The 22829-nt window shown below is 42.9% G+C and overlaps 1 long non-coding RNA gene across 1 annotated transcript; it reads right to left on the reverse strand.

Moving 5' to 3' along the window:
• Positions 1 to 9608: 9608 nt before the first annotated feature.
• Positions 9609 to 15275, reverse strand: LOC116967795. Its single transcript, XR_004410323.1, has 2 exons — positions 15211 to 15275; positions 9609 to 9653 (listed from the first exon to the last, which is right to left on the reverse strand). It is a non-coding gene; the product is annotated as an uncharacterized LOC116967795 (long non-coding RNA).
• Positions 15276 to 22829: the final 7554 nt, after the last annotated feature.

Genomic DNA, 22829 nt, shown 5'->3' on the forward strand with positions numbered 1-22829 from the left:
TCGGGTGCTGTATGCGTGCAATGTCCTCGTTCTCCCTGCGACCGCTCTTCTTAGAACCGGGTGTTTCGGTGTCTTACCACGTCAAAAAGACGGATTTGTTTGTGGGTTAATTGTCATCTGTAAATAAAGCCCAATCGCCAGTATTTAGTTAGATAATTTGAAAGTGGAATAAAATAGAACTAGTGGGTTGATTGGTTGCGGTGGACTCGGTGAGCGGCAGAGCCTGTTTCCATGCTGTATACCAAAACTAATCTATATCAAGGAATGACATGCCGGCGACTTAATTGGTAATTTAAAATAGTCATAGAGCGTGAAACAAGCCTTTCTGCCCAGCATGCCCACGTCGTCATCTGCTCTAATCGCATATGCCTGCATTGGCCCATATGCTTCTACAGCCAGCCCATCCAGTTGCATGTCCAAATTTATTTTAAGCGTTGTGGTAGTACATGCCTGAACTACTTCCTCTGGCAGTTCCTCGCATTTACCCATCACCCTTTGTGTGAAAAGGTTGCCGCTCAGTTTCCCTAAAACAAATCTCCCCCCCACCCCCACAAACTGGTTCGTTGTCCTCCTACTAATGCTAAAATTCTCAGTGCATAAACCTTCTCTATAACATTTCCAGCCAAATAACATATTTCCTAATACTGGGTGACAAAATCATGCTATGCCAGTTAATAATTGTAACTGCGGGATAATCTTCGGAAAGTGGAAGTAATTGTGTCAATTAATTTTCGAATTAACATAGTCAAGTTCTGGGAGCAATTCTCCATCATTGCTACTGGGTTTTCACTGCTAATTCTGTAAAAGCAGAGACATGAATTGTTGTCATTATGCTGGTCTCAAATCTAAATGCGGTCATTGTCCTCCGAATTTATCTACAGCAATGTTTAACATAGAAACGTAGAAACAGAGAAAAGATGCGCAGAAGGAGGCCATTCGGCCATTCGAGCAAGCACCGCCATTCATTGTGATCTTGGCTGATCGTCCCAAATCAATACCCCGTGTCTGCCTTCTCCCCATATTCCTTGAATCCACTAGCTAATTTTCTTGAAGATTATTTAATTTCTTGATAGGTACAATTGAATCTGTTTAGAGATTATGTCAATTCACTGCCTTGACGCACATTGTTTGTTCTGTTTGTTAAATCACTGCTTTAATTGGGGGGAAATGTTGTCATTTACCGATGTATGGTACCAAGCAAACGTTCGAAGTCATGCAACTCTTGATTTGTCGCCACTTTTCCTCCCGTTAACCAGCGACCTAACTTTCGAGGAGGCAATTTTCAACGAATTGGAATTTATTATACAGCAATTATTTCACAGTGTTGCTACCTGTATACAGAATAAACGAAAGGGTGATTAGGTAATGGTTATAGGTAACAGTTCGTCTGAGTCCACAATCGTAGCCCTGAGCTCTCGGTTGCCTGCCATTTTAATTCACCATCTCACGACCACTGCCACGCTGACCTCACTGTCCGTGACTTCCTGAACTGTAAAAACTAGACATATGACACTTCATGTAAAACAAAAATGGCACTATGTTTTCGGAGCATATGTAGACTTCTTCAATTTTAAGTCCTCGCTAACTGTTTCTAAATGTTGGGGTGTGCCTGCCTCTAATACTTCATCTGTCAGTTTGTTCCATTCACACGCCATCCTTTGTGTAAAAAAGGTATTTCTCAGATTCACATGATTTTGTTTTTGCACGTTCGCCTTAAACTTATATCCTCTGGTCTTCGTTATACTATGTGCATCTACCCGATAGATTCAGATCATGATTATATACAGCTCAATAATTTAACCCCCTCCCCCCCCCCCCCCCCCCCCCCCCCCCCCCCCCCCCCCCCGTCCTACAGATAATATTCCCAGTCCACTCACACGTCCCTAAGTCTTGGCAACATTCCTGTAAATCTTCCCTGTACCCTCTCCAAGATTTCTATAACACGTTACCCAGAACTGAACACAATAACTTAAATGCAGCCTCGCCAACGTCTTATACAACTGCAACATGACCTCCCAACTTCTTTACCCAATGCTTTGATCGTGTGCCACACGCCCCTTTGACCACGCTATCTACATGCAACTTCACCTTCATGGAACCATGCAACTGTACATGTAGATAAATCTGCTGTGCAACACTTCACAGAGCCCTAACATTCACCGTGCCAGTCCTGTCCATTTAAGACTTCTCAAAATGCAACACCTCATATTTCTCCGTATTAAATTCGACGAGCGATCCCCCAGCAAATCTGGCCAATCGATCAAGATCTTGCCACATTTTTTTCAGAACCATCGACACTTTCTGCAAAACCACTAACTTTTGTACCATGTGCAAACGTGCTAATCTTTCCGTGTTTGTTTTCGTCTGATTCATTGGTATAGATCAGAGACAATAGCGGACCCAATACCAAACCCTGGCTCACATCTCCAGCGACAGGGTTCCAGTCCGAGAAGCAATCACCTATCATCACACTCTGCTCCTTCCACGAAGCTAAATTTCCAGCCATTCAGCTATCGAGAGAGGATTCACTTGAGCCTCTGCACGTGTGCATTACAGCGCATATTTTCTGGTTGAATCACGGCATCGTTCGGCAACGTAACTGGCCAGGAGCGAAGAAGACTGCAAAAAGAAGTGAACCCTCCCCTTAACCTTCTGCGCTCCAAAGAACAAAGACCTAACTTGTTCAACCTTTCTCTGCAACTTGGTTGCTGAACCCAGGCAACATTCTAGTAAATCTTCTCTGTACTCTCTCTGTTTTGTTGACATCCTTCCGATAATTATGCGACCAAAATTGTACACCATACTCCAGAATTGGCCTCACCAATGCCTTGTACAATTTTAACATTACATCTCAACTTCTATACTCAATGCTCTGATGTATAAAGGCCAGCACACCAAAATCTTTCTTTACGACCCTATCTACATGAGATTCTACCTTCAGGGAACTGGGCACAGTTATTCCTAGATCAATCTGTTCAACTACGTTCCTCAATTCACTACCATTTACCATGTACGTCCTATTTTGATTTGTCCTGCCAAGATGTAGCGCCTCACACTTATCAGCATTAAACTTCATCTGCCATCTTTCAGCCCACTCTTTCAAATGGCCTAAACCTCTCTGTAGACTTTGAAAATCTACTTCATTATCCACAACACCACCTATCTTAGTATCATCTGAATACTTACTATTCCAAATTGCCACACCATCCTCTAGATCATTCATGTACATGACAAACAACAGTGGACCCAACACAGATCCCTGTGGCACCCCACTAGTCACCGGCCTCCAACCTGACAAACAACCATCCACCATTACTCTCTGGCATCTCCCATTCAGCCACTGTTTAATCCTATCATTAATACACAACAATTGAAACTTCTTAACAAACCTTCCATTCGGAACCTTGTCAAAGGCCTTACTGAAGTCCATTTTTACAACATCCACTGTTTTTCCCTCATCAATTTCCCGAGTAACTTCCTCAAGACATTCAAGAAGTTTAGTCAAACATGATCTTCGAGGCACAAATCCATGCTGACTGTTCCTAATCAGACCCTGTTTATCCAGATGCTTATACATATTATCTCTAAGTATACTTTCCATTAATTTGCCCACCACTGACGTCAAACTAACAAGTCTATAATTGCTAGGTTTACTCTTAGAACCCCTTCTAAACCATATAACCATATAAAATATAACCATATAACAATTACAGCACGGAAACGGGGCAACTCGGCTCTTCTAGTCCGTGCCGAACACTTAATCTCCCCTAGTCCCATCTACCTGCACTCAGACCATAACCCTCCGTTCCTTTCCCGTCCATGTACCTATCCAATTCATTTTTAAATGATAAAATCGAACCTGCCTCCACCACTACCACTTGAAGCTCATTCCACACAGCTACCACTATCTGAGTAAAGAAGTTCCCCCTCATGTTACCCCTAAACGTCTGTCCCTTATTTATCGTCATGTCCTCTTGTTTGAATCTACTATCAATGGGAAAAGCTTATCCACGTCTACTCTGTCTACCCCTCTCATCATTTTAAAGACCTCTATCAAGTCCCCCCTTAACCTTCTGCGCTCCAAAGAATATTTACCTAACTTGTTCCACCTTTCTCTGTAACTTAGTTGTTGAAACCCAGGCAACATTCTAGCAAAGCTCCTCTGTACTCTCTCTATTTTCTTGACGTCCTTCCTATAAGTAGGCGACCGAAATTGTACTCCATACTCCAGAATTGGCCTCACCAATGCCTTGTACAATTTTAACATTACATTACATCCCTACCATGAGACCACACCTGGAGTATTGCGTACAGTTTTGGTCTCCAAATCTGAGGAAGGACATTATTGCCATAGAGGGAGTGCAGAGAAGGTTCACCAAACTGATTCCTGGGATGTCAGGGCTGTCTTATGAAGAAAGACTGGTTAGACTTGGTTTATACTCTCTAGAATTTAGGAGATTGAGAGGGGATCTTATAGCAACTTACAAAATTCTTAAGGGGTTGGACAGGCTAGATGCAGGAAGGTTGCTCCCGATGTTGGGGAAGTCCAGGACAAGGGGTCACAGCTTAAGGATAAGGGGGAAATCCTTTAAAACCGAGATGAGATGAACTTTTTTTCACACAGAGAGTGGTGAATCTCTGGAACTCCCTGCCACAGAGGGTAGTCGAGGCCAGTTCATTGGCTATATTTAAGAAGGAGTTAGATGTGGCCCTTGTGGCTAAGGGGATTAGAGGGTATGGAGAGAAGGCAGGTACGGGATACTGAGTTGGATGATCAGCCATGATCATATTGAATGGCGGTGCAGGCTCGAAGGGCCGAATGGCCTACTCCTGCACCGAATTTCTATATTTCTATCCCAACTTCTTTACTCAATGCTCTGATTTATGAAGGCCAGCACACCAAAAGCTTTCTTTACCACCCGATCTACATGAGATTCCACCTTCATGGAGCCGTGCGCAGTTATTCCTAGCTCCCTCTGTTCAACTTCATTCCTTAACTCACTACCATTTACCATGTATGGAACAACATGCGCAGTACGCCAATCCTCCGGCACTATTCCCGTTTCTAATGGCATTTTAAATATTTCTATCATAGCCCCTGCTATTTCTTCACTAACGTCCCTCAATGTCATAGGGAATGTCCTGCCAGGACCTGGAGACGTATCCACTTTCTATTTTTCAAAAGTGTCAGTACTTCCTCGTCTTTGAATCTCATAGTTTCCATAGCTACTCTGCTTGTTTCCCTTACCTCACATAATGCAATATCCTTCTCCTTGGTGAATACCGAAGAAAATAAATTGTTCAATATCTCCCCCATCTCTTTTTGCTCTGCAGAAAGCTGTCCACTCTGACTCTCTAATGGACCAATGTTCTACCTCGTTATCCTTTTGCTATTAATATAGCTGTAGAAATCCTTTGGATTTACTTTCACCCAAAGCAAACTTATATCTTCTTTTGCTTTTCTAATTTATTTCTTAGGATTCTTTTTACATTATTTATACTCCTCAAGCACCTCATTTACTCCATGCTGCCTATAATTATTGTAGATCTCTCTTTTTCCGAACCAAGTGTCCAATTTTCGTTCCAATTTTCGTTCCAATTTCGTTCCAATTTTCGTTCCAATTATTACTATTTCCTTTCAACCGAACAGGAACATAATGATTCTGTACTGTTAAAATGTCACCATTAAATGTCCTCCATTTCTCTTCCACATCTTTCCCATAAAACAGAAAGTCCCGATTCACTCCTTTTAAATCCTTTCGCTTCTCCTCAAAGTTAGCCTTTCTCCAATGAAAAATCTCAACCCTGTGTCCATTTCTGACCTTCTCCATAATTATATTGAAACTAATGGTATTGTGATCACTGGACCCGAAGTGTTCCGCAACACATATCTCAGCCACCTGACCTGTCTCGTTTCCTAACAGAAGGTCCAGCACTGCCCCTTCTCCAGTAGGCACCTCTATGTATTGCTGCAAAAAACGATTCTGCACACATTTTACAAACTCCAAACCAACCAAAGGGAATGGAGGGTTATGGTATGAGTGCAGGCAGGTGGGACTAAGGGAAAAACGTTGTTCGGCACGGACTTGTAGGGCCGAGATGGCCTGTTTCCTTGCTGTAATTGTTATATGGTTATATGGTTATCCAGCCCATTTACAGAATGTGTTTCCCTGTCTATGTGTGGAAAAGTGTAAACTCCCACAATGACTACCTTGTGCTTACTAATAATATCTGCGATCTCCTTACATATTTGTTCTTCAAATTCTCGCTCCCCATTTGGCGGTATATAATACACCCCTATGTGTTGCTACTCCTTTCCCATTTCTCAGTTACACCCAAATAGCCTCCGTAGACGAGCCCTCTAATCTATCCAGCCAAAGCACAGCTGTAATATATTCCCTGACAAGCAGTGCAACACCTCCACCTCTTGTCCCTCCAATTCTATCACACCTGAAGCAACCGAAATCCTGGAATATTTAGTTTCCAATCATAGCCCTCCTGCAACCATGTTTCACTTATCGCCTCAACATCCTACTTCCAGGTGTCAATCCAGGCTCTGAGCTCATCCACCTTTCTTACAATGCTCCTAGCATTAAAATATACACATTTAAGAAACCCACCCCTCTTATTCTCTGTTTATTATCTTTTTCGTCTTTCTTCCCTACATATCGGGTCCGAGTGCTACCCTTCTCTAACTCCTGCCTCACACACTGACTGCTAGCTTTCCCTATTTGAGTCCCTCCCCCCAACCGTTCTAGTTTAAATTCTCCCCAGTAGACTTTGCAAATCTCCCCGCCAGGATATTGGTCCCCCTCGGGATCAAGTGCAACCCGTCCTTTCTGTACAGGTCACACCTTCCTCAAACGAGGTCCCAATGATCCAGAAAATTGAATTCTTGCCCACTGCACCAGTCCCTCTCCCATGCATTTATGATATTCACTTAAATCTTAGCTGTACAAAGGTTATTCAGGTTGCGGAATTCGACAAAAAAAAGCTCAGTCTAAAATGTTATACAATCCCAAGGATGACATTTTGCGACGAGGACACAACATATAGTTAGTCTGATGAACTTTTGCCGATTTGTACAGCGGGTGTACAGTCACGCACAATATGTTATCGTTGTGAGTATGTGCTTGTATGCTTACACTGAACTTATTGTTTCTCTCTTTCTCGTGTATTATATTGGTGACAGTGTACTATGTTTACATATTCTATTCTGCTGCTGCAAATAAGAAGATTTATCCGCGACGTGTCAAAAAACACTTTTGAATCTTGACTCATGATCTCTACACGGATCGTATGCAATGTAACCTTCCAATGAAGTCTACTCCGCGGAACATTGGCGAATGCTTTGCGGTAGTCTATATAGACAAGTCCCGTGCTCTTTTCTTTTGCTTGTTTGGCCGGACATCGTTTCTTAACTTGCCCATTTCACCATTTCCAGTTTTCTTTTATATTCAGTGTTGTTTAGAGTAACAGCCTGTAAACAGAGCCGTCGGCTCACCGGTCCACATCGAAGAACGATCACCCGTACACTAGTTCTATCTAACACTAGGGATATTTCACTACAGACAATGCCCGTAGTTTAGAGCGAACCCGTTTCTCTGGCGCTGTATAAACATCTAACTACCCCAGCGCCACTGTGACATCACATTCTGATTTGCTCAGTACTTGTCACACGTGCAGACTAAAGAGCAATATCTAGAATTCATAACTGTGATGTATGCATTACATTATGCATCACAGTATGCATACACAAAATGCATAGTCATGTAAATGTTTATGAGTAAGCGTTGAATATAAGCAGGGAATATTGGGTAATAAAACTCGATCTCGTGACCCAGGCAGCCTGCGTGTATGTTGTTACTCGTTCTGCCGTCCGGAATATAACAAAATTGGCGACGAGGGTGGGACAGTGTTTGTGAACACATCCTTTAAATACAGCGCAGTACAGGGTCTTGGTGAGACCACACCTGGAGTATTGCGTACAGTTTTAGTCTCCTAATCTGAGGAAAGACATTCTTGCCATAGAGGGAGTACAGAGAAGGTTCACCAGACTGATTCATGGGATGTCAGGACTTTCATATGAAGAAAGACTGAATAGACTCGGCTTGTACTCGCCAGAATTCAGAAGATGGAGAGGGGATCTTATAGAAACTTACAAAATTCTTCAGGGACTAGATTCAGGAAGATTGTTCCCGATGATGGGGAAGCCCAGAACAAGGGGTCACAATTTGAGGATTAGGGGGAAATATTTTAAGACCGAGTGGGAAATAAATGTCCACACAGAGAGTGGTGTATCTCAGGAATTCTCTGCCACAGGAGGTAATTGACGCCAGTTCATTGGCTATATTTATGAGCGAGTTAGATGTGGCCCTTGTGGCTAAAGGGATCAGTGGGTATGGAGAGAAGGCAGGTACGGGATACCGAGTTGGATGATCAGCCATGATCATATTGAATGGCGGTGCCGGCTCGAAAGGACGACTGGCCTACTCCTGCACCTATTATTTTATGTTTATATGACTGCTTTGCAACACGCAATATTGTTTAACATTTTAAGCATTAAATATGGAGTTATATCGCAGTTGTTTGCGAGCTGGACTCGATAGGACCAGATCTTTCTATGCAGGGGACAGTAGTTTAAAACACCCGCTCTACAAATCGGCAAAAGTTCATCAGACTATCTCTATATTGTGGCCACGTGGTAAGATATCATCCTTGGGATTGTATAACATTTTAGACTGAGCTTTTTTGTCGAATTCCGCAACCTGAATAACCGTTGTTCAGCTAAGTTTTAAGTGAATTGTTAAACCAGAACAGACAGGAATTCGGGATCTTCGACCGTACTTAAAAAAAGAGATACCGACACGATGGCAGCGTCCACGGGCTACATCGGAAACCTTGGCACTTTTAGAGTAGAGAGCCGGTCAGCTCCAATATGGAGAGAGCAAACCTATTTTTCACGGCAAACAAAATAATGGAGATTAGTGGTGAAGGAGAGATAGTGACTGAAACAAATAAAGCCGTTTGCGAACGCATGAAAGCGATTCTGCTCACGGAGATCTGTCCTGAAGTGTATTTGAATTGATTTGTTTGATTTGATTCCATTTGTTGTCATTGTCTTCCAGTAAGAGACAATGAAATATCTTCAATCCATTCAGTGACTTGGCATTCACTGCCCTCTGGGGCAGGGAATTCCACAAATGCACAATCCTGTGCGTGAAAACGTTTTTTTGTCACTTCAGTCTTAAATGGCTTCCCCTTTACTCTAAGACTGTGGCCACTGGTTCTCGACTCGCCCAACATTGGGAACATTTTTCAGCATCCAGCTTGCCGAGTACTTTTATAATTTGTATGTGTTTCTATAAGATCCCCATCATCCTTCTAAACTCAAGTGAATACAATCCTAGTCTTTGAAATCATTCATCATATGACAGTCCCGCCATCCCAGGGATCAATGTTGCGAACCTACACTGCACTGCCTCAATTACAAGGATGTCCTTCCTCAAATTAGACCAAAACTCTACACAATACTCCAGATGTGGTCTTACCAGTTCCTTATACAACTGCTTATACAACTCTTTACTCCTACACTGAAATCCCCTTGATATTAAGGCCAACATGTAAATAGCTATCTTCACTGCCTGCTGTACCTGTAAGCCAACTGTCCGTGACTGGTGCACAAGGACGCCCAGGTCTCGCTGCACCTCCCCCTTAACCTAACCCCATTGAGATAATTATTGCCCCCTAGTTTTTGCCGCTAAAGTGGATAACCTCACATTTATCTATATTAGACTGCATCTGCAACGCATCTGCCCACTCACTTACACTGTCCAGGTCACCCTGCAACTCCTAACATCCTCTTCACAGTTCACACTGCTATACAGCTGTGTTTCATCCGCAAACTTGCTAGTGTTGCTTCTAATTCCCTCTTCCAAATCACGAATATATATGGTAAACAGTTACGGCCCCAATACCGAGCCTTGCAGCACTCCACTCGCTACTGCCTGCAATTCTGAAAATGACCCGTTCACTCCTACTCTTTGCTTCCTGTCTACAAACCAATATTCTATCCATGTCAACGCCCTACCCCCAATACCATGTTCTCTAATTGAGGGGAAGCTGGCCAGGGACATAAAGAGGGACAGTAAATGTTTCTTTAGATATGTTAAGGTAAAAAGAGTAGCAAAGTCAAATGTGGGTCCCTTAAAGGCTGACACGGTAATATTAGTATGGGTAACAAGGAAATGGCAGAAGAGTTGTGCAGTTTCTTCGAAACTGTCTTCGCTAAGGAAGACATAAACAATCTCCCAGAAGTACTGGAGGATAGAGGGTCTAAGGGGTTAGAGAACTGAAATAAATTCTCATAAGGCGAGAAATATTATTGGGTAAACTAATGGGACTGAAGGATTATATATCCCCTGGGCCGGGTGGTCTGCATCCCAGCGTCCTCAGGGAAGTGGCTCTAGAAATAGCGGGCCAATTGGTGATCTTTTTCCAATGTTCAAAAGATTCAGAATCAGTCCCTGCAGATTGGAGGATAGCTAAGTTTGTCCCACTTTTCAAGAAAGGAGCGAAAGAGGAAACGGGGAATTACAGACATGTTTGCCTGACTTCGGTGGTGGGAAAGATGCTGGAGTCAATTATTAAAGATGCAATAATGGGACATTTGGATAGCAGTAAAATGATTAGTCCAAGTCAAATATGAAAGAGAAATCATACTTGACTAAACTTCTGGATTTTTTTGAAGATGTGACAAATAAAATGGATGAAGGGAAACCAGTGGATGGTGTGTATATATACTTTCAGAAAACCTTTGATGAGGTCCCGCACGGGAGACTGGTGACCAACATGAGAGCACATGGTATGGGGGTTGGGTGTTGACATGGATTGAAAACTGATTGGCAGACAGGAAGCAAAGCGTAGTCACTCTTAGAAACGGGACCATTTCAGAATGACATGCAGTGGCGAGTAAGGTGCGCAAGGCTCGGTATTGGGATGCAAATATTTATCATATATATTAATGATTTGGAAGAAGGAATTAGGAGCAACACTAGCACGTTTGCGGATGACGCAAAGATGGGTGGCCGTATGAACTGTGAAGTGAATGTTAGGCGGTTGCATGGTGGCCTGGACAGGTTGAGTGAGTAAGCAGATGCGTGGCAGATGCAGTACAATATAGATAAATGTGAGGTTATCCACTTTGGCGGCAAATACAAGGGGGCAGATTATTATCTCAATGGGGTTATGTTTGTGTGCAGCCTGGGTGACCTTGTACACCAGTCACTGAAAGTTGTCCTGCAGGTACAACAGGCAGTGAAGAAAGCTGGTGGAATGTTGGGCTTCATAACAAGACGATTTCAGTAAAGGAGTAAAGAGATTCTTCTGCAGTTGTATAGGGCTGTGGTAAGACCACGTCTGGAGTATTGTATACAAATTGGTCTCATAATTTGAGGAAGGCCATCCTTATGGTCGAGGCATTGCAGCATAAGCTCACGAGAAGACCCCTGGGATGGCGGGACTGTCACATGAGGAAATATTGAAAGGCTGGTATACACTGGAGTTTTGAAGGATGAGGGAGTACATCTTAGAAACATATAGAATTATAGAAGTACTGGACAAGCTAGATCGAGGAACATGTTCCCAATTTTGGGCGAGTCCAGAACCAGGGACCGCAGTCTTCGAATAAAGGTGAGGCCATTTAAGACTGACGTGAGAAAAAACGTTTTCACCCAGAGAGTTGCGAATGTGTGGACTTCCCTGCCACAGAGGGCAGTGGAGGCCAAATCACTGGATGGATTTAAGAGAGAGTTAGATAGAGCTCCAGGGGGCTAGTGGGATCAAGGTATATGTGGATAAGGCAGGTACGGGTTATTGATTTGGGATGATCAGCCATGATCTCAATTAATGGCGGTGCTGGCTCGAAGGGCCGAATGTCCTACTCCTGCACCTATTTTCTATGTTTCTATGTTTCTATGTCCTCCTCCTGTACCTATTTTCTATGTTTCTATGTTTCTATGTTTATCCTTCCCATTCCTATCGTAAGCGAGTGTCATGTGTTGTGGGATTCGTCCACCAGATCTAAGGACCACCATTGAGGGCTCACTATGAGGTAACACGGCCATAAAGGCGCCTAGCGGGTCACTATTATATCTCTGTCACCGCATTGTACTCTTCATTGGAATGCACAGAGGAAATCTCTTGTTATCAAATTGCAATCTACTCCGGTGGTTATCACAAATCTGTGTCTGGTTGCCTTTACTCCATATATTACTTCGACTAGCTTAGAGAGGGGATACTAGCAGACTTGCCATTGAAACCCGGACATGTTCTGAACTTCGTTTGATTCTGGGATATTATAAATTGATTGAGAGGATGACATGGTTGCGCCTGAGTCCACTGAGAGTATGCAGATTTGACCTTCTACTTCTCGGGAAACTGTATGTTCTTCGTCAGACTTCCATCCATTCACTATTAGCTTTGCTGACCATAGGCGTCGAATGAGTTATTCTGGGAAAAGGAAATTTGCCCCCTTGATTCTTGATTTCCTGACTGTTCCCTCTGAGCTCTCTCGGATCCCGTTCATATCTCCATTCTCTTTGGTCTTGGAAGTAGCTTCTGTGAAAACATATTTCGTTCTTTTCTCTATTTGGGCACAATTTATTCCAGTGCCCAATCCCTCCGGAAGTATAACACAGGCCCACTACTGATGATCCGTATCTCCTTAAACGTATTATCTTGTGGACTGGCTCCATGGCAGGTATCTCTCTGTGATATAGGTCTAGATATTCCGGGACTCTAAGTTTTCCCTATCCGTAATTTGCTATTCTGGGGTTCCTTGGTAAAGTATCAGATTCTGACATTTCCTTTCTTATTACGTACTCAGTCTTTTTGATTTACTGCCTGCGGACTCTCCTACTTCTTTATGCCCCTCTGGTGATATCTTGCTGCCCTAGACATTTGACTAGCACCGTTTTCTGTCCAATTATTAGTTTTAATTTATTCCGCTACGTTATTGGGAAAGCAATTCAATACGATGGCATAATATTGCGGGGAATATACTCCATTTCGATAATTTAACACCCAATTGATCCATGTATAATTCAGAGAATTGCCCTAAAAATTCATCTATTCTCTCTCCCTTTTTCGGTTTTACATCTAGGGCTCTGGCTAATTCAATCGGTTTTTGAAGAGTGTTTGCAAGGGCCGTTGAAACAGCCTCTTCCCTTGCAGTATTGTCTGCAATTATATTCGCTGGATGTCCGATATTTGTTCGGAACCTGGAATGTTCACTTGGGGTAATTACTTGCTGGATTACGGCCCTTAAATCTCGCGAGTCCGCGAGATAAACGCGCATTGTAGTTCTTAGGTGATCCACAAAGTAAGCAGGGATTTACTTGAGAAATTAACTCTTATCAAGTCAAGTCAAGACAAGTTTATTGGTAACATACACATACGAGATTTGCAGAGAAATGAAAAGTGGCAATGGTCGCGGACTTTGTGCAAAAAGACAAACAAACAAACAACCAAAGAAACTACAGACAGAATGTAACACAATCACATGGTCTTTTTCATGTTACATTTTGTGGGCGGAAGGGAAAGGAGAAAAAACAGCATTTTGTTTTAAAGCAGTAGTGGTACAGTAAAGTTAGTCCCTGGTGAGATATGAGTTTACAGTCCTTATGGCCTCTGGGAAGAAGCTTCTTCTCAACTTCTCCATTCTCAAAGCATGGCAACGGAGTCGTTTGCCTGACCGTAGCAGCTGGAACAGTCCGTTGCAGGGGTGGAAGGGGTCTCCCATGAATTTACTGGCTCTGGAGTTGCACCTGCTGATGTATAGTTCCTGCAGGGGGCGAGTGAAGTTCCCATAGTGCGTTCGGCCGAACGCACTACTCTCTGCAGAGCCTTCTTGTCCTGGGCAGAGCAATTCCCAAACCAGATTGTAATATTTCCGGACAAGATGCTTTCCACAGCCGCTGAGTAGAAGCACTGGAGGATCCTCGGTGACGCTCTGAATGTCCTCAAATGCACGAGGTGGTAAATGCGCTGCCTTGCCTTACTCACGAGTGCTGCGGCGTGTGATGTCCATGTCATATCCTCAGAGATGTGGACTCCCAGGTATTTAAAGCAGCTTTCCCTATCCTCAGTATCCCCATTTATCCTCTATGGTGTGTACGTCCTTGGATGATGTGCCCCCCTAAAGTGCACGATCAGCTCCTTAGTTTGTTTTTTGATGTTCAAGAGGAGGCTGTTGTCCTAACACCAGAGTGCCAGATCAGCCACCTTCTCCCGGTAGGCCTTCTCATCGTTGTCTGAGATCAGGCCCACCACCACAGTGTCATCAGCAAACTTGATTATTGAGTTGGAGCTGAACCTAGCCACACAGTCATGTGTGTACAGGGTGTACCCCAGGGGGCCGAGGACGCAACCCTGGGGCGATCCAGTGTTCAGGGTGAGGGACTTCGATGTATTCCCTCCCATCTTGACTACATGGGGCCTAGCGGTGAGAATTTCCAGGGCCAAGGCACACAGGGGGGTATAGAGCTCTAATTCCAGTAGCTTCTCGGCCAGTCTGGTGGGGACTATCGTGTTGAAGGCGGAACTCAAATCTACGTACAGCATCCTCACGTAGTCCCCCTTCTCGCTGTCAAGATGCAGGTTTCTTCACCAGCCTCTCAAAGCATTTCATGACTAACGAGGTGAGGCCCATTGGACATTAATACACATAGAAACATAGAAACATAGAAAATAAGTGCAGGAGTAGGCCATTCGGCCCTTCGAGCCTGCAACGCCACACAATATGATCATGGCTGATCATCCAATAGGTTAAGAGATCCCTTTAGCCACAAGGGCCACGTCTAACTCCCTCTTAAATATAGCCAATGAACTGGCCTCAACTACGTTCCGTGACAGAAAATTCCAGAGATTCACCACTCTCTGTATGCACAATGTTTCCCTCGTCTCGGTCCTAAAATATTTCCCCCTTATCCTTAAACTGTGACCCCTTGGTCTATACTTCCCCAACATCGGGAACAATCTTCCTGCATCTAGCCTGTCCAGCCTATAAGTTTCTATAAGATCCCCCCTCAATCTTTTAAATTCTAGCGAGTACAAGCCGAGTCTGTCCAGTCTTTCTTCATATGAAAGTCCTGACAATCCGTTTACTATGAATGCTAACGTACCATTCGCTGTCTTCACTGCCTGCTGCACCTGCATGCCTACTTTTAATGACTGGTGTACCATGGCACCCAGGTCTCGTTGCATCTCCCCTTTTCCTAATCGGCCACCATACAGATAATAGTCTACTTTCCTCTTTTTGCCACCAAAGTGGATAACCTCACATGTATCCACATTATACTGCATCTGTCATACATTTGCCCACTCACCCAGCCTATCCAAGTCACCTTGCAGTCTCCTAGCATCCTCCTCACAGCTAACACTGCCCCCCAGCTACGTATCATCCGCAAACTGGGAGATGTTGCATTAAATTCCCTCGTCCAAATCATTAATATATATAGTAAATAGCTGGGGTCCCAGCACTGAGCCCTGCGGTACCCCACTAATCACCGACTGCCATTGTGAAAAGGACCCGTTTACTCCTGCTCTTTGCTTCCTGTCTGCCAGCCAGATCTCTATCCACATCAAAACTGAACCCCCAATACAGTGTGCGTTTAGTTTGCATACTAATCTCTTATGTGGGACCTTGTCGAAAGCCTTCTGAAAGTCCAGCTTTAACACATCCACTGGTTCTCCCTTATCCACTCTACTAGTTACATCCTCGATGAATTCTATAAGATTCATCAGAAATTATTTACCTTTCATAAATCCATGCTGACTTTAACCATATAACCATATAACAATTACAGCACGGAAACAGGCCATCTCGGTCCTACAAGTCCGCGCCGAACATTTTTTTTCCCTTAGTCCCACCTGCCTGCACTCATACCATAACCCTCCATTCCCTTCTCATCCATATGCCTATCCAATTTATTCTTAAATGATACCAACGAACCTGCCGCCACCACTTCCACTGGAAGCTCATTCCACACCGCTACCACTCTCTGAGTAAAGAAGTTCCCCCTCATGTTACCCCTAAACTTCTGTCCCTTAATTCTGAAGTCATGCCCTCTTGTTTGAATCTTCCCTATTCTCAAAGGGAAAAGCTTGATCACATTAACTCTGTCTATCCCTCTCATCATTTTAAAGACCTCTATCAAGTCCCCCCTTAACCTTCTGCGCTCCAGAGAATAAAGACCTAACGTATTCAACCTATCTCTGTAACTTAGTTGTTGAAACTAAGACTTTGTCCAATGATTTCAGCACTTTCCAAATGTGCTGCTATCCCATCTTTAATAACTGATTCTAGCAGTTTCCCCACTACCGATGTTGGACTAACTGGTCTGTAATTCCCCGTTTTCTCTCTCCCTCCCTTTTTAAAAAGTGGGGTTACATTAGCTACCCTCCAATCCTCAGGAACTACTCCAGAATCTAAAGAGTTTTGAAAAATTATGACTAATGGATCCACTATTTCAGGGGCTACTTCCTTAAGTGCTGTGGAATGCAGCCTATCTGGCCCTAGGGATTTATCGCCATTTAATCCATTCAATTTACCTAACACCACTTCCCGGTTAACCTGGATTTCACTCGCTTCCACCATCTCATTTGACCCTCGGTCCCCTGCTATTTCCGGCAGATTATTTATGTCTTCCTTAGAGAAGACAGAACCAAAATAGTTATTCAATTGGTCTGCCATGTCCTTGTTCCCCATGATCAATGCACCTGTTTCTGACTGCAAGGGACCTACATTTGTTTTAACTAATCATTTTCTCTTCACGTATCTATTAAACCGTCTGCATTCAGCTTTTATGTTCCCTGACAGTTTTCTTTCATAATCTATTTTCCCTTTCCTAAATAAGCCCTATGTCCTCCTCTGCTGGACTCTGAATTTCTCCCAATAGGCTGCTTTTCCGGCTATTTTGTATGCTTCGCCTTTTGTTTTGATACTGTCCCGGATTTCCCTTGTTATCCACGGATGCACGACCTTCGCTGATTTATTATTTTGCCAAACTGGGATGAACAATTGTTGTAGTTCATCCATGCAGTGTTTAAATGCCTTCCATTGCATATCCACCGTCAACCCTTTAAAAATCAATTGCCTGTCTATCATTGCCAATTCACGTCTCATACCCTCAAAGTTACCTTTCTTTAAGTTCAGGACCATTGTTTCTGAATTAACAATGTCACTCTCCATCCTAATGAAGAACTCAACCATATTATGGTCACTCTTGCCCAAGACTGCTAACTAACCCTTCCTCATTACTCAATATACAGTCTAGTACAGTCTGCTCTTTCATTGGGTTATCTACATGTTTGTTTAGAAAACTATCCCGCATACATTCCAAGAAATCCTCTTCCTCAGCACCCTTGCCAATTTGATTCACCCAATCTATGTGTAGATTGAAGTCACCCATTATAACTGTTTTACCTTTGTTGCACGCATTTCGAATTTCCTGTTTGATGCCATCCACCTGGCCTGTACACAACTCCCACTAGTGTTTTCTGCCCCTTAGTGTTTCGCAGCTCTACCCATATCGATTCCACATACTCCAAGCTAATGTCCTTCATTTCTATTTCGTTAATCTCCTCTCTAACCAGCAACGCTACCCCAACTCCTTTTCCTTTCTGTCTATCCCTCCTGAATATTGAATATACCTGAATGTTCAGCTCACAGCCTTGGTCACTCTGGAGCCATGTCTCCGTGATCCCAACTATATCATAGTCATTAATAGCTATCTGCACATTCAACTCGTCCACCTTATTACGAATGCTCCTTGCATTGAGGCACAAAGCCTCCAGGCTTGTTTTTACAACACTCTTACCCCTTATACAATTAAGTTGAAAAGTGGCCCAAGAAACCCTTTCCCTTTAAATCCATCCTCGACTATCCCATTTGACACCCCCCCCCCCCCCCCCCCACCCCCCTATTCAATTTAAAACCACCTGTGTAGCAGTGGCAAACCTGCCAGCCAGAATGCTGGTCCCCACCTGTTAAGATGCAATCCGTCCCTTTTGTGCAGTTCCCCCTTACTCCAAAACAGTTCCCAGTGATCTAAGAATCTAAATCCCTGCCCGTGCACCAGTTCCTCAGCCACACATTCAGGTCCCGTATCTCCCTGTTCCTGCTCTCGCCAGCACGATGTACTGGAAGCAAACCGGAAATAAGAATCCTGGAGTTCCTGCTTTTCAGCATTTTTCCGAACTCTCTAAAGTCACGCTGCAGAATAGTCATCCCATTTCCGACATCATTTGTGCCGACATGCATTGTCACTTCCCGCTGTTCACCTTCGCCCTTGAGGATTGTCTGCATACTGTCCGTGACAACCTGGACCCTGGCACCAGGATGGCAGCACACCATCCTCGAATCCCGTCTGTTGCCGCAGAAACCCCTGTCCGTATCTCTCACAATGGAGTCTCCCACTACAATGGCGTCCCCTGACGTTGGCCTATTTGGTTTTGGCTCAACAGCCATTTTTGCTTCGCAAGCCAGTCCGCCGCTCGGTGTAATACCGTCTTCTGTCCCGACAGCTTCCAAGTGGGTGAACCTATTCACAAGAGGTACAACACCCGGGGTGTTTGCATTCCATGCTTCCCTCCCTTTCTCACCGTCAGCCGCCTTCTCTCTTCCAGTACCTTAGGTGTAACAATCTTACTGTAGGACTTGTCGAGGAATGACATAAACGTGAGGTGTTTTATTTTGGGAAGTCTAAATTGGGCAGGATCTACGCAGTGAATGGTTAGCGTTACACTGCATAGGGTGTGCAGGTACATGATTTCTTGAAGGCAGCGAGTAGTTAGGGTGGTCGAAAATGTTTTTGGCACGTGCCGTAGATCCGTCATAGTATAGAGTAGAGAAGTTGGGAGGTCATGTTGCAGTGATATAGGATATTCGTGACGCCGCATTCAGAGTATTGTGTTAAGTTCTTGGCACCATGTTATATGAAATATGTTGTGAAGCTGGAAATGATACTGAGGAGGTTTTCGAGAATGTTCCAATGACTGGTGGTCTGAGCTATAGCGAGCGGTGTAGTAGGATGGGACTCTTTCCTTGGAGCGCAGGAGGATGAGCGGTATTATTATACACGTTCATAAAATCATGCATAGAAGAGATCATGTAAACATGCACACTCTTGCCCTGAGTAGAGGAATCGTGGACCAGAGTACATAGGCATACGGAAAATAGGGAAAGATTGAATATGAATATCAACAGTAACGTTTTCACACATAGTGTATTGAACCAGCTGCCAGAGGAATTAGTTGAGGTAAGGACGATCGCATCGTTTATGAAACAATTAGGAAGGCACGTGGATGCGACAGCTTTGGAAGAATATCAGCCAAACGTACGAAGGTGGGACCAGCAGAGCTAGGACATGTTGGTCAGTGTGGGCAGGATGGGTCGAAGGGCCTGTTGCGAATCTGTACGACCCCTGACTATGAATCAATGACCGTAATCGTCCCCCTCTGCTAAGTTAGGACCCTCATTTTAGCCGCCAAGATTGCACCGTTTCCTATTTGCATATGCCGCGACTACTACAAGAAATTATACGGATTAGGATACGATTGTCTAGGTTCTACATAATATTGATTTCAAGAAAAGTTTACTTCAAACAGCCCAATACACCTTTCGGGAAACACACTTTCAATTATTTATTCGCTAAATTTGAACAAAACCAGTGTTTGTAATGTCCCTAGAGAAGCGAAATGCATTGCACAACGGCACATGAGTAAATATAGTTTACTGTAAGTGTTTGTTGAATGGGTCGGTGTTCATTCGCATTCGGAGACGCACCCGATAAATGATCCAGTGGATACTTTATATCTTGTATAAGTACTTCTTAAAACAATCACCAGCCCAGGGCATAGTTGGAAAGTCTAAAATAGCTGTTCGCAGCTCCTCACAGAAAATGCCATATCCTGCAATTTACTACATAGCGAGCATTTTTTACCCTGTACTTGCAGCTGTTGGTATCATTGGTAAGGGAGCCTACTCTGCTAAATTGTCGACGGTCTTTGTGTTAACTATGATATTTAATGCAGTTCGCGATCTTTGGTTTGCAAATGTCATTTTCAAATGTCAATTTCAGTTAATCACAATGTAAACAGTTGCTGACGTCTATGTTTGCTTAATCTCTGGGTTGCGAGTTTGTATTATTGATATTCGAGTTTTCAAATCAAAAGACAAAAATTGTTTTTTAAACCAAAAATTGCAGTATTTTATGCCGCGTTTGCAGCTCTTTTAAATACTTTTGAGATGTTTACAGATTCCTGAATCCCCAAAAAAAACAAGGTACACATGTCCTTGTAACAACGTCCAGAATGTCTCCATGAAACTGGTACATGTAGTTTGGTGGCCCAGCCTCGCTCGGAGTCGGAATCCAAGCTAATTTAATGCGCTGTTTGCGCTGTGGGATTAGGAGCGCCTTTCATTGGTATCCGCCACATTACAGAATTATCCAATCTGTGAGACCATAATGATCGTATTAAAGCCTGAACTGCTCTAAAGAAACATTTGTTTTCTGAAAAAAAGCTGTACTGCGGAGTTCGACTGGACATGGACAAAATTACGAATGTGCATGGGCACCAAATTGGAGAAATTGGCCAATTCCTGTTGATCCCCAATTTGGAACCAAGATTCCCCATGATTTGAGGCAACCTATCATATAATAGAAGATAGCTCCTCTCCTTGCTATTTGTTTTACTCGCTTTATGATTCATGGCCTGTTACCAGACTCAATGTTGTCTGTCCTGTTAGTGCCGGCCCTTAAGGACAAAGCTGGTAAAGTAGGCAGCCTAAATAATTACAGGCCCATAGCTTTAGCCAGCATATTGTCAAACGTTTTAGAAAGAGTTCTGCTGGATAGAATAAATGAGTTTGTTAACTCCACAGATAACCAGTTTGGCTTTAACGCTAAACATGGCACTGACTTGTGCATATATGCACTAGAGGAGATTGTAAACAAATATAGAGACAATAACTCTTCAATCCTTATGTGCTTTATTGACGCTTCAAAATCCTTTGACCGTGTTAATCACAGAAAGCTGTTTGGTAAAATGAGTCAAAGAGGGGTGCCTAAATCATTGTTAGAATTCTGGCCTACTGGTATGCCCACCAGACTATGCAAAAAAAATGGGGCAATAGGGTCTCAGCCCCATTTGCGGTTAGCAATGGTGTTAGACAAGGGGGAATTTTGTCCCCCGTCCTTTTTAATCTATATATTGATGATGTGTCTAAACAATTGAAAGCCTGTAACACTGGGTGCGTGATTGGTAATATTTTAGTGAACCATATTTTGTATGCAGATGACCTTGTGGTCTTTAGTCCATCTAGCGCTGGTCTCCAGCAGCTCCTTACTATATGTTCTGTGTATGGTGTGGAACATGACATTAAATATAATGCTAGTAAGAGTGCTGTTATAATCTGTAGAACCAAAGAGGATAAATGTCTACAATATCCTGATTTTAAATTGTCTGACAATAATCTTAGTGTCTCTAATAAGGTAAAATATCTAGGGCATATTATTACAGAACAAATGACAGATGGTGAGGTTATTTATAGGCAACGATGCATGCTGTATGTACAGGCGAATATTCCCTTGCGCAAATTTCACGTGTGTGCAAATGTGGTGAAGATGTCGCTATTTAGAGAATACTGCACACCACTCTACACTGCGCACCTGTGGTCGAACTATGGAAAGACAAGTATGCAGAGACTAAAGGTGGCATATAACGATGCCATGAGAACACTGCTAAGGCAACCTAGATGGTGTAGTGCCAGTAATATGTTTGTGACTGCAGGAGTCAGAACTTTAGAAGCTATCCTACGACATCACATGTATAAATTGATTTGCAGAATAAATGACTCTAAAAATGTGTTTATTGTGGCATTGTCAAATATAAGGGTTAGCACAACACGCTACGAATCCCAGCTGTGGAGACACTGGTATCGTTGTCTCGTTGTAGGACATTGATCATTCTTTTAATCTGGATTTTTAACTTATGTATTGTGTTTTTTTTTCAAATATAAATTATGATATTTTTATGTGATATACCAAGATTGTATATGTATTTTATGATATTTAATATGCAATGCATTTTTAATGTAATGTAATGTTGCCCCCTGTCTGGACCTTGAGTCCGTAATAAAGTGTATTATTATTATTATTATTATTATTATTATTATTATTATTATTATTATTATTATTATTATTATTATTATTATTATTATTATTATTATTATTATTATTATTATTATTATTATTATTATTATTATTATTATTATTATTATTATTATTATTATTATTATTATTATTAACGCAAACGTAATAATTCCACATGGTATACGTGTGAAATAACACCGTGAAATTTTATAAACACTGCGTATCGGAGAGTGAGAGTTCAAAGGGAAGGAATTTTTAATATTTGAGCTCCAACGCTCTTCATCCGCACTAGAAATAGACACATATGCCAGTTGCCGGGAGGGTGGGGATGTGCAGACGGTAAGGCTGGAGTCGGTGTGAAGGCGATTATTTGTTGCCTGAGGTAACACCACATATACCGATTTAACCATTTGCTTTCCTTCTTTTTGCAGTTCTTTTGCTAGCGATCGTGATCCTCTCCCGTGGAAAATACGGTCTCTCCAAATATATAACTCGCTACCTTGTGGCAATGGCAGCGGCCGATTTCATTGTAGTTGTAATGGCTATTATTGCGGAGCAGATTAATAATATGTACACGTTCGCCAATTTCCTGCTCATAACCCCGGTATGTTCTCT

This window comes from Amblyraja radiata, chromosome 41 (assembly GCF_010909765.2).
Source record: "Amblyraja radiata isolate CabotCenter1 chromosome 41, sAmbRad1.1.pri, whole genome shotgun sequence".
NCBI lineage: Eukaryota > Metazoa > Chordata > Chondrichthyes > Rajiformes > Rajidae > Amblyraja > Amblyraja radiata.